General features: G+C 45.9%; 1 pseudogene across 1 annotated transcript in view; it reads right to left on the bottom strand.

Annotated features, from left to right (window-relative positions):
- LOC311134017 (Fanconi anemia group D2 protein-like) overlaps nucleotides 1-15,224 on the bottom strand; it is a 35,509-nt pseudogene that overhangs the window by 13,078 nt on the left and 7,207 nt on the right. Inside the window, exons 2-5 of the transcript XR_014615386.1 lie at nucleotides 10,343-10,457; nucleotides 10,056-10,167; nucleotides 7,779-7,925; nucleotides 7,391-7,527 (exon numbers count right to left, since the gene is read on the bottom strand). The product of XR_014615386.1 is annotated as a Fanconi anemia group D2 protein-like (transcript). The remainder of the gene's footprint in view (nucleotides 1-7,390; nucleotides 7,528-7,778; nucleotides 7,926-10,055; nucleotides 10,168-10,342; nucleotides 10,458-15,224) is intronic.

Here is a 15,224-nt window from a genome sequence, read left to right as displayed (position 1 = left end):
TTTTAAGGAACAACCAGGCATCCTCTACTGACGGAATGAGATCTATATCCATCCAGGATACCTGGGCCAGGTCAATTAGGAAGGCCTCCTCGCTAAAGTGTTTTAGGGAGCGTTTGACAGTGATGAGGGGTGGTCGTTTGACCGCGGACCCGTTACGGACGCAGGCAATAAGGCAGTGATCGCTGAGATCCTGGTTGAAGACAGCTGAGGTGTATTTAGAGGGTATGTTAGTCAGGATGATATCTATGAGGGTACCCATGTTTAAGGATTTAGGGTTGTACCTGGTAGGTTCGTTGATAATTTGCGTGAGGTTGAGGGCATCTAGCTTGGATTGTAGGATGGCTGGGGTATTAAGCATATCCCAATTTAGGTCACCAAGCAGTACAAACTCAGAGGATAAATGGGGGGCGATCAATTCACATATGGTGTCCAGGGCACAGCTGGGGGCTGAGGGGGGTCTGTAGCAAGCGGCAACAGTGAGAGACTTATTTCTGGAAAGGTGGATTTTTAGAAGTAGAAGCTCAAACTGTTTGGGCACAGACCTGGATAGTATGATAGAGATCTGCAGGCTATCTCTACAGTAGATTGCAACTCCACCCCCTTTGGCAGTTCTATCTAGACGGAAAATGTTATAGTTGGGGATGGAAATTTCAGAATTTTTGGTGGCCTTCCTGAGCCAGGATTCAGACACTGCTAGAACATCAGGGTTGGCAGAGTGTGCTAACGCAGTGAATAACTCAAACTTAGGAAGTAGACTTCTGATATTTATGTGCAAGAAACCAAGACTTTTGCGATTACAGAAGTCATCAAATGATAGCTCCTGGGGAGTAGGAGTGATACTGGGGGCTACAGGGCCTGGGTTAGCCTCTACATCACCAGAGGAACAGAGGAGGACTAGAATAAGGATACGGCTAAAGGCTTTAAGAACTGGTCTTCTAGTGCGTTGGGTACATAGAATAAAGGGGGCAGATTTCCGGGTGTTATAGAAAAGATTCAGGGCATTATATACAGACAAGGATATGGAAGGATATGAGTAAAGTGGAGGTAAACCTAAGCGTTGGGTAACAATGAAAGAGATAGTATCTCTAGAGGCATCAATTGAGTCGGTCTCTGAGTGTATGGGGGGAGGGACAAAGGAGCTAACTAAGGCAGGTTTAGCTAGGCTGGGGGGTCTACAGTGATATAGTACAATTAGAAATAACCGAAACAACAATAAACTAACCATGTTTGGGCTGAGGCTAAACATAAACAGGATGTAGTACCGTAAAAAGGAACAGTCCAGCAGATATCAGCTGTATAGCTGAGTTATCATAAGGTCCGGTGGTGAAGCGCTAGTGAGTAAGAGGCCACGGCTAGCGTGTGCTACGTCCGTTTTGTTGTAGCCAGCTGGTAGCGATGAATCCGGAGTTAAAGGTCCAGTGATTCAGTGATTCCGGCGGAAAAACTGATATGTTCTGGGTCGATAACGCGCTGTGCAGACTGGCCGAATATCCGGTGATCAATGTCCAGTGATTAAAAATTTATCCTGCGGAAAAAAATCCAATATTCTGGGTGAAACACCGCTAGCTGTGGCTAATAGCAAGTAGCTAGTTCAGTAGCTAGTTCAGTTTAGTGAGTAAGAGGCCACGGATAACGTGTGCTAACGGGCCAGGGCTAGCAGATGGATGGAATCTTCGTGGTTAACGTCGTAACCACATCAGACGATTTCGTCGGCAGACCAGTCGTGTAGGATCGGCGGGGCTCCGTGTCAACACTAGGTGGTCCCGTCCGGTTGATAGAGAGGTAGATAGCCGGGAGATGGGCCTAGCTCGGGATGATTAGCCAGACCACAGCGTCCGTTTTGTTGTAGCCAGCTGGTAGCGATGAATCCGGAGTTAAAGGTCCAGTGAATCAGTGATTCCGGCGGAAAAACTGATATGTTCTGGGTCGATAACGCGCTGCGCAGACTGGCCGAATATCCGGTGATCAATGTCCAGTGATTAAAATTAATCCCGCGGAAAAAATCCAATGATCTGGGTGAAACACCGCTAGCTGTGGCTAATAGCAAGTAGCTAGTTAGCTGGCTAGCTAGTTTCAACTGGAGATTCTAGATTCTAGATAAAAGGTAAGTCAATAATAGAATCCGTTCCACATTGAGTGAGGCGGGTTGCAGGAAAGTATATTTTGTAGAAGGATGAAAAGTCTGATAGGGAAATATGTACGAAAAATACAAAAAAACAGGGTATTTACAGGCTATTTACAGACACACGACAGAAACAGGACTGCACTACTTCGCTATCTTGGAACACAGGAGTTGCTTACCAAGAAGACAGTGAGTCAAGGGGGGTATGAATACTTTCTGAAGGCACTGTAACTGATATCGATAATCACGATAAGTAGCCAATACTAGAGAAATGTGAAGTTTGAAATTAAATACACTGAGTATACAAAACATTAAGAACTCTTTCCATGTCATAGACTGACCAGGTGAAAGCTATGATTCCTTATTGATGCCGCTTGTTAAATCCACTTTAAATCAGTATAGATGAAGGGGAGGATACAGGTTAAAGAAGGATTTTTAAGCCTTGAGACAATTGAGACATGGATTGTGTATGTGTGCCATTCAGAAGGTGAATAGACAAGACAAAATATGTTTGAACGGTTGTATAGTAGTAGGTGCCATGCGCACCGGTTTATGTCAAGCACTGCAACGCTGCTGGGTTTTTCATGCTCAACAGTTTCCCGTGTGTTTCAAGAATGGTCCACCACCCAAAAGACATCTAGCCAACTTGATACAACTGTGGGAAGCATTGGCGTCAACATGGGCTAGCATCCCTGTGGAATGCTAGCCCATGTTTATTTAAAATGTAGTCTTTTTTGAGGGAAAAAGGTTGGGGGGGCGGGGTGGTGCAACTCAATATTAGGAAGGTGTTCTTAATGTTTGGTATACTCAGTGTAAGTCTGCTAATATGGGCTACTGCTAACAGTAGGCATAAAAATTATAGTTACAAGGGCCTCCTGAGTGGCGCAGCAGTCTAAGGCACTGCATCGCAGTGCTTGAGGCGTCACTACAGACCTGGGTTCGATCCCAGGCTGTGTCACAACGGCCATGACCAGGAGTCCCATAGGGCGGCGCACAATTGGCCCAGCGTTGTCCGAGTTAGGGGAGGGTTTGGCCGGTGGGGCTTTACTTGGCTAATCATGCTCTAGCGACTCCTTGTGGCGGGCCGGGCGCCTGCAGGCTGACTTTGGTCGTCAGTTGAACAGCGTTTTATTTAGACACATTGGTGTGGTGTTAAGCAGCGCGTTTTGGCGGGTCATGTTTCGGAGGATGCATGACTCGATCTTTGCCTCTCCCGAGCCCGTTGGGGAGTTGCAGCGATGAGACAGTTGCGTCACTACAGACCTGGGTTCGATCCCAGGCTGTGTCACAACGGCCATGACCAGGAGTCCCATAGGGCGGCGCACAATTGGCCCAGCGTTGTCCGAGTTAGGGGAGGGTTTGGCCGGTGGGGCTTTATTTGGCTAATCATGCTCTAGCGACTCCTTGTGGCGGGCCGGGCACCTGCAGGCTGACTTTGGTCGTCAGTTGAACAGTGTTTTATTTAGACACATTGGTGTGGTGTTAAGGAGCGCGTTTTGTCGGGTCATGTTTCGGAGGATGCATGACTCGATCTTTGCCTCTCCCGAGCCCGTTGGGGAGTTGCAGCGATGAGACAAGATCGCAATTGAAATTGAGTGAAAAAGGAGGTAAAATACAAAAAATAAATATATGTACAGTACCAGTCAAAAGTTTTAGAACACCTAATCATTCAAGGGTTTTTCTTTATTTTTACTATTTTCTACATTGAGGAGTATCTTGAAGTATGCATCATGGGCAGTGTTAATGGTAGCAGGGGTTACTTTGGTAGCATTGTTGGGATATCACATTCTGAGGGCATTGATGTTGAAACGTACACTACCAGTCACAAGTTTCGACACACCTACTCATTCAAGGGTTTTTCTTTATTTTTACTATTTCCTACATTGTAGAATAATAGTGAAGACATCAAAACTATGAACTAACACATATGGAATCATGTAGTAACCAAAAAAGTGTTAAACAAATCAAAATATATTTTATATTTGAGATTCTTCAAATAGCCACCCTTTGCCTTGATGACAGCTTTGCACACTCTTGGCATTCTCTCAACCAGCTTCATGAGGTAGTCACCTGGAATGCATTTCATCTAACAGGTGTGCCTTCTTAAAAGTTAATTTGTGGAATTACTTTCCTTCTTCATGCGTTTGAGCCAATCAGTTGTGTTGTGACAAGGTAGGGGGGGTATACAGAAGAAAGCCCTTTTTGGTAAAAGACCAAGTCCATATTATGGCAAGAATGTCTCAAATAAGCAAAGAGAAACAACAGTCCATCATTACTTTAAGACATGGTCAGTCAATACGGAACATTTCAAGAACTTTGAAAGTTTCTTCAAGTGCAGTCGCAAAAACTATGAAGCGCTATGATGAAACTGGCTCTCATGAGGAACGCCACAGGAATGGAAGACTCAGAGTTACCTCTGATGCAGAGAATACGTTCATTAGAGTTACCAGCCTCAGAAGTTGCAGCCCAAATAAATGCTTCACAGAGTTCCAATAACAGACACATCTCAACTCTACTTGTACATACAGTTGAAGTCGGAAGTTTACATACACTTAGGTTTGTGTCATTAAAACTCGTTTTTCAACCACTCCACAAGTTTTGGCAAGTCGGTTAGGACATCTACTTTGTGCATGACACGTAATTTTTCCAACAATTGTTTACAGACAGATTATTTCACTTATAATTCACTGTATCACAATTCTAGTGGGTCAGAAGTTTACATACACTAAATTGACTGTGCCTTTAAACAGCTTGGAATATTCTAGACAATGATGTCATGGCTTTAGAAGCTTCTGATAGGCTAATTGACATAATCTGAGTCAATTGGAGGTGTACCTGTGGATGTATTTCAAGGCCTACCTTCAAACTCATTGCCTCTTTGCTTGACATGGGAAAATCAAAAGAAATGTAGACCTCCACAAGTCTGGTTCATCCTTGGGAGCAATTTACAAATGCCTGAATGTACCACGTTCATCTGTACAAACAATAGTACGCAAGTATAAACACCACGGGACCACGCAGCCGTCATACCGTTCAGGAAGGAGACGCGTTCTGTCTCTTAGAGATGAACGTACTTTGGTGCAAAAAGTGCAAATAAATCCCAGAACAACAGCAAAGGACCTTGTGAAGATGCTGGAGGAAACAGGTACAAAAGTATCTATATCCACAGTAAAACGAGTCCTACAGTGAGGGAAAAAAGTATTTGATCCCCTGCTGATTTTGTACGTTTGCCCACTGACAAAGAAATTATCAGTCTATAATTTTAATGGTAGGTTTATTTGAACAGTGAGAGACAGAATAACAACAAAAAATCCAGAAAAACACGTCAAAAATGTTATAAATTGATTTGCATTTTAATGAGGGAAATAAGTATTTGACCCCCTCTCAATCAGAAAGATTTATGGCTCCCAGGTGTCTTTTATACAGGTAACGAGCTGAGATTAGGAGCACACTCTTAAAGGGAGTGCTTCTAATCTCAGCTTGTTACCTGTATAAAAGACACCTGTCCACAGAAGCAATCAATCAATCAGATTCCAAACTCTCCACCATGGCCAAGACCAAAGAGCTCTCCAAGGATGTCAGGGACAAGATTGTAGACCTAAACAAGGCTGGAATGGGCTACAAGACCATCGCCAAGCAGCTTGGTGAGAAGTTGGTGCGATTATTCGCAAATGGAAGAAACACAAAAGAACTGTCAATCTCCCTCGGCCTGGGGCTCCATGCAAGATCTCACCTCGTGGAGTTGCAATGATCATGATAACGGTGAGGAATCATCCCAGCACTACACGGGAGGATCTTGTCAATGATCTCAAGGCAGCTGGGACCATAGTCACCAAGAATTCAATTGGTAACACACTACGCTGTGAACGACTGAAATCCTGCAGCGCCCGCAAGGTCCCCCTGCTCAAGAAAGCACATATACATGCCCGTCTGAAGTTTGCCAATGAACATCTGAATGATTCAGAGGAGAACTGGGTGAAAGTGTTGTTGTCAGATGAGACCAAAATGGAGCTCTTTGGCATCAACTCAACTCACCGTGTTTGGAGGAGGAGGAATGCTGCCTATGACCCCAAGAACACCATCCCCACCGTCAAACATGGAGGTGGAAATATTATGCTTTGGGGGTGTTTTTCTGCTAAGGGGACAGGACAACTTCACCGCATCAAAGGGACGATGGACAGGGCCACGTACCGTCAAATCTTGGGTGAGAACCTCCTTCCCTCAGCCAGGGCATTGAAAATGGGTTGTGGATGGGTATTCCAGCATGACAATGACCCAAAACACACGGCCAAGGCAACAAAGGAGTAGCTCAAGAAGAAGCACATTAAGGTCCTGGAGTGTCCTAGCCAGTCTCCAGACCTTAATCCCATAGAAAATCTGTGGAGGGAGCTGAAGGTTCGAGTTGCCAAACGTCAGCCTCGAAACCTTAATGACTAGGAGAAGATCTGCAAAGAGGAGTGGGACAAAATCCCTCCTGAGATGTGTGCAAACCTGGTGGCCAACTACAAGAAACGTCTGACCTCTGTGACTGCCAACAAGGGTTTTGTCACCAAGTAATAAGTCATGCTTTGCAGAGGGGTCAAATACTTATTTCCCTCATTAAAATGCAAATCAATTTATAACATTTTTGACATGCGTTTTTCTGGATTTTTTTGTTGTTGTTCTGTCTCTCACTGTTCAAATAAACCTACCATTAAAATTATAGACTGCTCATTTCTTTGTCAGTGGGCAAACGTACAAAATCAGCAGGGGATCAAATACTTTTTTCCCTCACTGTATATCGACATAACCTGAAAGGCCGCTCAGCAAGGAAGAAGCCACTGCTCCAAAACCGCCATAAAAAAGCCAGACTACGGTTTGCAACTGCACATGGGGACAAAGATCTGACTTTTTGGAGAAATGTCCTCTGGTCTGATGAAACAAAAATAGAACTGTTTAGCCATAATGACCATCATTATGTTTGGAGGAAAAGGGGGGTGGCTTGCAAGCCGAAGAACACCATCCCAACCATGAAGCACGGGGGTGGCAGCATCATGCTGTGGGGGTGCTTTGCTGCAGGAGGGACTGGTGCGCTTCACAAAATAGATGGCATCATGAGGAAGTAAAATTCAATAGAAAGAACCATACAATACCATTGAACACACTCACACGGGGAACAAGAACAGAAAACTCTTGACAATGGAAATAAGCATGTGAAGCATATTTTAGCCAGCATGCATACATGAAGACATATCAATTATACACACACGCACATGCGCGCACACACACATACCTGCTGGCAGTAGGAGTCAAAGGCAGTGAATGAGTGTCGGTACGTGTCCACCGAAAGGCACCACACAGGGGTCAGGGGAGCGCAGCAGACTCTGGGCCAGGGCCAGGATGGAGGGGAAGTAACCTTGCATCACCTGAAACACACACAGCATCAGCACCACGTTAACACCTCAGTCACACAGCTCATCTTTACCTTATAGCATTTCTATTCTATATCGGCCTCTCTTTCCTCAGTCCAACCTGATCCCTCAGCTGCCGTTTTGCTGAAAAACTAATCTCAAATTGTAGCTTTATTGGTCTTTGATCTAACAGAGCAACAGGGATATATAGGTTTAAGACCAGCTTCACTTGGAGAGACAGGACTACTGTAACAGGACTGTCCCACCTGTGCATAGCCCCTGAAGGTCTTCTGTAGCAGAGCCTCCTGGATCTGTCCTGCTCTCACTTTGACCTTCAGCACCCTCTCGGCTCCACGTCGGCTGTGGTTGGCATTGATGGAGTGCAGGATGAACAGGACCAGCAAGTCAATGACCTGACCAACAGACACACACATGCACACAGACAGAAAGACACAACACAGGAACATCAGAATCACTTGGAGAGACAGAATCAACTAGTATCAACAAGTCATTCTACAAGAATGGCGCCGGAGGGGATGGCTGCCGTTTTATCGGCTCTTAACCAACCGTGCTATTTTGTTTATTTTTTCGCATTGTTTGTAACTTATTTTGTACATAATGTTGCTGCTTCCGTCTCTTATGATCGAAAAAAGCTTCTGGACATCAGAACAGCAGCCTCTGGTAAGACAAGGGGTGGCGGTCTATGTATATTTGTAAACAACAGCTGGTGCACGATATCTAAGGAAGTCTCAAGGTTTTGCTCCACACTCTCTACCAAGAGAGTTTTCATCTATATTCTTCATAGTTGTCTATTTACCACCACAAACCGATGCTGGCACTAAGACCGCACTCAATGAACTGTATACGGCCATAAGCAAACAGGAACATCAGTCACTGGCCTCATCAATAAGTGCATCGACGACGTCGTCCCCACAGTGACTGTACGTACATACCCCAACCAGAAGCCATGGATTACCGGTAACATCCGCACTGAGCTAAAGGGTAGAGCTGCAGCTTTCAAAGAGCGGGACTCTAACCCGGAAGCTTATAAGAAATCCCGCTATGCCCTCAGACGAACCATCAAACAGGCAAAGCGTCAATACAGGACTAAGATCGAATCGTACTACACCGTGGCAGGGCTTGCAAACTATTACAGACTACAAAGGGAAGCACAGCCGCGAGCTGCCCAGTGACACAAGCCTACCAGACGAGCTAAATTACTTCTATGCTCGCTTCGAGGCAAGTAACACTGAAACATGCATGAGAGCATCAGCTTTTCCGGACGACTGTGTGATCACGCTCTCCGTAGCCGATGTGAGTAAGACCTTTAAACAGGTCAACATTCACAAGGCCGCAGGGCCAGACGGAATACCAGGACGTGTACTCCGAGCATGCGCTGACCAACTGACAAGTGTCTTCACTGATATTTTCAACCTCTCCCTGTCTGAGTCTGTAATACCAACATGTTTCAAGCAGACCACCATAGTTCCTGTGCCCAAGAACACTAAGGTAACCTGCCTAAATGATTACCGACCCGTAGCACTCACGTCTGTAGCCATGAAGTGCTTTGAAAGGCTGATCATGGCTCATATCAACACCATTATCCCAGAAACCCTTGACCCACTCCAATTTGCATACCGCCCCAACAGATCCACAGATGATGCAATCTCTATTGCGCTCCACACTGCCCTTTCACACCTGGACAAAAGGAACACCTATGAGAATGCTATTCATTGACTACAGCTCAACAACGTAGTGCCCTCACTCATCACTAAGCTAAGGACCCTGGGACTAAACACCTCCCTCTGCAACTGGATCCTGATCCTCAACACGGGGGCCCCTCAGGGGTGCGTGCTCACCCCTGAGGGGCCCTAGACCACTGCACCACTGTTCTCTGTGCTACCGCATGACAAGCGGTACCGGAGCGCCAAGTCGAGGTCCAAGAGGCTTCTAAACAGCTTCTACCCCCAAGCCATAAGACTCCTGAACATCTAATCAAATGGCTACCCAGACTATTTGCATCCCCCCCCCCCCCCCACCCCCCTCTATTTTACACTGCTGCTACTCTCTGTTTATTATCTATGTATAGTCACTTTAATAACTCTACCTACATGTACATATTACCTCAATTACCTCGACTAACCGGTGCCCCCGCACATTGACTCAGTACCGGTACCCCCTGTATATAGCCTCGCTATTGTTATTTTACTGCTGCTCTTTAATTATTTGTTACTTTTATTTTTTTAGGTAATCTTTCTTAAAACTGCATTGTTGGTTAAGGGCTTGTAAGTAAGCATTTCACTGTAAGGTCTACACCTGTTGTACTCGGCGCATGTGACAAATACAATTTGATTTGATCTGACAAGTTTCAGCCCCTATGCAATTATAGGAACAGAGAGAAGAGGAGAATCTGAGAAAGGTGTGACTTACTCTGCTGCGTCCACATTATCTATGGCCTGCAGAACAACACAGGGAGAGTCACATGGGGAAATACATTTACTGGCTGTTGATATAACCTCTGTAGAGTTGCCTATTCTCCCTACCTTGAGCCAGGCCTCAGAGATGGTCTTCTGGAAGCGCACAGCTTACTTGATGCCTTCCAACACCAAGGAAACACTGTCCTGACTGCTGCTGGATGCTGTGGTGTTGGAGGACCTTGTGGCTAATTGAGACCAGAAACTAAGACAAGTGGCCTTGCTGTTTTGAATAATTGTAAATGTAAAATCCCAGTGAAGATCGAGTGCTCTGTGGATTCATAACAGTATACACTGGTGCTCTGAGATGATGGGAGTGTGTTGGTGTTTAAGTTTGTTAGAGCAGTGTGTCTCACCCCGATGTCCCCTTGTTCTTCATGTGGATCTGAGAGGCCTGCAGCACCGGAGGGCGAACACACAGCTCCAGATCCAGCTTCTTACGCAGGCCGCCGAAGCCTCCCACCATTAGTTCTGACAAATTGAAAACCCTAGTCATTGGCGACTCCATTACCCACAATATTAGACTTTAAAATAATCATCCAGCGATCATACACTGTTTACCAGGGGGCAGGGCTACTGATGTAAAGGCTAATCTGAAGATTGTGCTGGCTAAGGCTAAAACTGGCGAGTGTAGAGAGTATAGGGATACTGTTATCCACGTCGGCACCAACGATGTTAGGATGAAACAGTCAAGAGGTCACCAAGCGCAACATAGCTTCAGCGTGTAAATCAGCTAAAAAGATGTGTCGGCATCGAGCAATTGTCTCTGGCCCCCTCCCAGTTAGGGGGAGTGATGCGCTCTACAGCAGTCTCACAACTCAATCGCTGGTTGAAAACTGTTTTCTGTCCCTCTTTCTGGAACTTACCCACAAACAGGACCAAGCCTGGCCTGCTGAGGAGTGACGGACTCCATCCTAGCTGGAGGGGTGCTCTCATCTTATCTATGAACATAGACAGGGCTCTAACTCCTCTAGCTCCACAATGAGATCGGGTGCAGGCCAGGCAGCAGGCTGTTAGCAAGCTTGACAGCTTAGTGGAGTCTGCCACTAGCACAGACAGTGCTCCTACCCATCTCTCCGATTTGGTCCTGCCGTACATACCTACACGTACGCTACTGTCACAAGACGCAGGCCTCCTTATTGTCCCTAGAATTTCTAAGCAAACAGCTGGAGGCAGGGCTTTCTCCTATAGAGCTAAATGTTTATGGAATGGTCTGCTTATCCATGTGAGAGATGCAGACTCGGTCTCGACCTGTAAGTCATTAATGAAGAATCATCTCTTCAGTAGGTCCTATGATTGAGTGTAGTCTGGCCCAGGGGTGCGAAGGTGAACGGCAAGGCACTGGAGCGACGAATCGCCCTTGCTGTCTCTGCCTGGCCAGCTCCCCTCTCTCCACTGGGATTCTCTGCCTCTGACCCTATTACGGGGGCTGAGTTACTGGCTTACTAGTGCTCTTCCATGCCGTCTCTAGGAGGGGTGCGTCACTTGAGTGGGTTGAGTCACAGACGTGATCTTCCTATCCGGTTTTGCGCCCCCTCAGGCTCGTGCGGTGGAGGAGATCTTCGTGGTCTATACTCAGCCTTGTCTCAGGGTAGTAAGTTGGTGGTCTGTTGATATCCCTCTAATGGTGTGGGGGCTGCGCTTTGGCAAAATGGGTGGGGTTATATCCTGCCTGGTTTGCCCTGTCCGGGGGTATCGTCGGACGGGGCCACAGTGTCCCCCGACTCACCCGTCTCAGTCTCCAGTATCTTTGCTGCAATAGTCCATGTACCGGGGGGCTAGGGTCAGTCTGTTAAATCTGGTATACTTCTCCTGTCTTATCTGGTGTCCTGTGTGAATTTAAGTATGCTCCCTCTAATTCTCTCTCTCTCCATCTCTCCCTCCCCTCCCGGAGGAGGACTACCTCAGGACTACCTGGCCTGATGACTCCTGGCTGTCCCCAGTCCACCTGGTCGTGCTGCTGCTCCAATTTCAACTGTTCTGCCTGCGGCTAGGGAACCCAGACCATTTCACCAGACGTGCTACCTTGTCCCGGACCTGCTGTTTTCGACTCTCTCTCAACCGCACCTGCTGTCTCAACCTCTGAATGTTCGGCTATGAAAAGCCAACTGACATATACTCCTGAGGTACTGACCTGTTGCACCCTCTATAATCACTGATTATTATTTGACCCTGCTGGTCATCTATGAACGTTTGAACATCTTGAAGAACATTCTGGCCTTAAATGGCCATGTACTCTTATAATCTCCACCCGGCACAGCCAGAAGAGGACTGGCCACCCCTCAGAGCCTGGTTCCTCCCTAGGTTCCTGCCTTTCAAGGGAGTTTTTCCTAGCCACCGTGCTTCTACATCTGCATTGCTTGCTGTTTGCGGTTTTAGGTTGGGTTTCTGTATAGCACTTCATGACATCTGCTGATGTAAAAAGGGCCTTATCAATAAATGTGATTGGTTGATTGATAAACAGTCAAGCCAGTTAGCTAGCTATCTAACTACAAAGCTAACCACTTTGCTACACTGAACAAAAATATAAACTTAACATGCAACAATTTCAAAGATTTTACTGAGTTACAGTTCATATAAGGAAATCAGTCAATTGAAATAAATAAATTAGGCCCTAATCTATGGATTTCACATGACTGGGAATACAGATGCGCATCTGTTGGTCACAGATACCTTTAAAAAAACGTAGGGGCTTGGATCAAAAAACCAGTCAGTATCTGGTGTGACCACCATTTACCTCACGTAGCGCGACACATCTCCGTCGCATAGAGTTAATCAGGCTGATGATTGTGGCCTGTGGAATGTTGTCCCACTTCTCTTCAATGGCTGTGTGAAGTTGCTGGATATTGGTGGGAACTGGAACACACTGTCGTACACGTCGACCCAGAGCATCCCAAACATGATCAATGGGAGACATGTCTGGTGAGTATGCAGGCCATGGAAGAACTGGGACATTTTCAGCTTCCAGGAATTGTGTACAGATCCTTGTGACATGGGGCCGTGCATTATCATGCTGAAACATGAGGTGATGGCGGCGGATGAATGGCACGACAATGGGCCTCAGGATCTCATCACGGTATCTCTGTGTATTCAAATTGCCATCGATAAAATGCAATCGTGTTCGTTGTCCATAGCCTATTCCTGCCCATACCATAACCCCACCGCCACCATGGGGCACTCTGTTCACAATATTGACATCAGCAAACCGCTCATCCAGATGATGCAATAAAAGGCCACTCTAAAATGTGCAGTTTTTTCACACAACACAATGCCACAGATGTCTCAAGTTGAGGGAGCGTGCAATTGGCATGCTAACTCCAGAGCTGTTGCCAGATAATTGAATGCTAATTTCTCTACCATAAGCCGCCTCCAACATCGCTTTAGAGAATTTGGCACTGGCAGTATGTCCAACCGGCCTCACAACCGCAGATCACGTGCAACCATGCCAGCCCAGGACCTCCACATCCAGCTTCTTCACCTGTGGGATCGTCTGAGACCAGCCACCCGGACAGCTGATGAAACTGTGGGTTTGCACAACTGAAGAATTTCTGTACAAGCTGTAAGAAACTGTGACCGTCTCAAGGAAGCTCATCTGTGTGCTTGTTGTCCTCACCAGGGTCTTGACCTGACTGCAGTTCAGAGTCATAATCGACTTCAGTAGGCAAATGCTCACCTTCGATGGCCACTGGCAGGCTGGAGAAGTGTGCTCTTCACAGATGAATCACGGTTTCAACTGTACCAGGCAGATGGCATACACATTACATGTTGCGTTTATATTTTTGTTCAATATAGAAAGCTCACCTAAGAAATTGCCAGCACCTAGCTTCCACATTCCAGCTAATTATTTCACATTCAACTAACCAGGTAATCCAATCATATTGGCAATGTGTCTCCATGCAGCATTTTTAGCATGGAGGTCCAGGTAGAAATCTGCGCTTTGGTCGAACATGGCAGGGAACCCAGAGACAGCGAAAATGACCTTCTCCATGTTGCAAACCTTTCTGCAGCCTTGCAGGGCACAGAAAATGCTAGTCCAGCAAAAACAACATACTGCAAAACTCATGCCATTTGGTGGACATACAGCGTTACCCATCAGTACCACGTTAAGTTGCACCGGATGTCATGCATTTCAATGGGGATGTCCACAACGGAGTGGAAACGCAATGCCCCCTTGCGGTTGAAGGCTCCATTGTGAGACGGACTCCACAAATTAAATTAAATTGGTCATTTAGCAGACGCTCTTATCCAGAGCGACTTACAGGAGCAATTAGGGTTAAGTGCCTTGCTCAAGGGACCATCGACAGATTTTTCACCTTGTCGGCTTGGGGATTAGAACCAGCGACCTTTCGGTTACTGGCACTAAGCTACCTGCCGCCCTACATACTTGGACATTTTTCTAATTTTGCGTCTTGTTCAGGCCAAGACTGAAGAGGATGGTAATGACGTTTGTTTTTGATGATAATTATTAGGTGGAGGTCGCTAGCTACAATGGTATGTTCAACCTAGCCTAGCTATTAGCTAGCTAGCTGCTCTGCAAGGCAAGCTAGCATGACTTGCTATAAAGTTAGAGAACCAAGTTGAGGAAAAAGTAACTAAACAAAACATGGTTTATTATCACCTGAAACAATATATTTATCCTGTCTTGAATGAATAGGTCATATTTTGCAATCTCCAAAAGTAAATGCGATCTCTGACGAGACAGGCTCTCCTCCACCTTGCGTTACAAACACTACACTTGTCCAATCTGTAGCCAGGCAAGACTCTGTGAAGATGACGTCCGAGTAATGAAATACGTCACGATGTAAACGGGGCATGAGTCAGTGAAACTGGAAAGCATTTTAAGGACTGTCATTTCCTCCTCATATTGTAGCCTACAATTTGTCGCCACACACCTAGGCCAAGGCTATTGATGGATTAAAGACAAGGTTGTTTTTATTGATCTCAGATTCTCAGTGCCAAAGTAACCTGTCATTTCGATCATTAATGCGGTATTAAAAAAGATTCAGTCATGTAAAATTACGTAGAATTGTATGAAATTCGTTTACTAAAATCCATTTTTTTCCCGGACCCTAGCCTACTAAAATGTTTCCCATGTGTGCAACTTCTGTAAGTGCCTCTATTCTGCTGCTCATATGCCATGATATGCATTCAATTATTTATTATGAATGTGATTTTTTTCTTCTCTTGCGTTGCTGTATCTCAGAGCTCCCCAGGTCTGGGTTGAGAAATTGGCTAATT

The sequence above is a fragment of the Coregonus lavaretus genome (assembly GCF_964263955.1).
Source record: "Coregonus lavaretus genome assembly, chromosome: 8".
Lineage (NCBI taxonomy): Eukaryota > Metazoa > Chordata > Actinopteri > Salmoniformes > Salmonidae > Coregonus > Coregonus lavaretus.
The sequence above is the reverse complement of the archived record's forward strand: the minus strand, read 5'-3'. Positions and strand labels throughout refer to the sequence as shown.